The sequence below is a fragment of the Cololabis saira genome, chromosome 24 (genome assembly GCF_033807715.1).
Source record: "Cololabis saira isolate AMF1-May2022 chromosome 24, fColSai1.1, whole genome shotgun sequence".
Taxonomy (NCBI): domain Eukaryota; kingdom Metazoa; phylum Chordata; class Actinopteri; order Beloniformes; family Belonidae; genus Cololabis; species Cololabis saira.
Genome location: NC_084610.1, coordinates 27,053,351 through 27,054,646, shown reverse-complemented (window position 1 = coordinate 27,054,646; position 1,296 = coordinate 27,053,351).

The window sequence follows — 1,296 nt, the reverse complement described above, 5'->3', positions numbered from 1 at the left end:
CCAGCGTGGATCAGGACGTCAGGTCTGCGCATGCGCAGCAGCCACGCCAGGTGAGCGCACCCATAGGTGTAACTTTACTTTAGTCAGGAATTATTCATCACTTCCAGCTGACATGTCAAAACCAGTCCAGGTTTTGAATGTTCTCACATAAACTGTCAGATCAGGGTTTAATGTGACAGAAATACACGAGTTTAAAGGTAAATATGACACTTTAAACAGTTTAAAGCATCAAAACTCTTAAAAAATAAAATAAAAACATTAATCCAAACAGTTCCAGGTCTATGGAAGAGTTTTACAGCCAGGCAGGAGAAAAATAAAAATAATATTTAAGGAGGAAGATTTTTTTTTTCATTATGCACTTCTAAAAAAAGTCGAAATGTCGAGAAAAAAGTCAAAATGTCGAGAAAAAAGTCAAAATTTCGTGAATAAAGTTGAAATATTGAGGAAAAAGTCGAAATGTTGAGAAAAAAGTCGAAATGTTGGAAAAAAAAAGTCGAAATGTCGAGAAAAAGAGTCGAAATGTCGAGAAAAAAGTTAAAATGTTGAGAAAAAAAGTCGAAATGTTGAGAAAAAAAGTCGAAATGTTGAGAAAAAAAGTCGAAATGTTGAGAAAAAAGTCGAAATGTCGAGAAAAAAAGTCGAAATGTTGAGAAAAAAGTCAAAATGTCGAGAAAAAAGTCAAAATTTCGTGAATAAAGTTGAAATATTGAGGAAAAAGTCGAAATGTTGAGAAAAAAGTCGAAATGTTGGAAAAAAAAGTCGAAATGTCGAGAAAAAGAGTCGAAATGTCGAGAAAAAAGTTAAAATGTTGAGAAAAAAAGTCGAAATGTTGAGAAAAAAAGTCGAAATGTCGAGAAAAAAGTTAAAATGTCGAGAAAAAAAGTCGAAATGTTGAGAAAAAAAGTCGAAATGTTGAGAAAAAAGTTGAAATGTCGAGAAAAAAGTCGAAATGTCGAGAAAAAAAGTCGAAATGTTGAGAAAAAAGTCGAAATTTCGAGAAAAAAAGTCGAAATGTTGAGAAAAAAGTCGAAATGTCGAGAAAAAAGACTAAATGTTGAGAAAAGAGTTGAAATGTCGAGAAAAAAGTCAAAATGTAGAGAAAAAAGTCAAAATGTCAAGAAAAAAAGTCAAAATGTCGAGAAAAAGTCGAAATGTTGAAAAAAAAAGTAAAAATGTCGAGAAAAAAGTCAAAATCTCGAGAAAAAAAGTCAAAATGTTGAGAAAAAAGACGAAATGTCGAGAGAAAAGTCGAAATGTCGAGAAAAAAGTCGAAATGTTGAAAAAAAAGTCAAAATT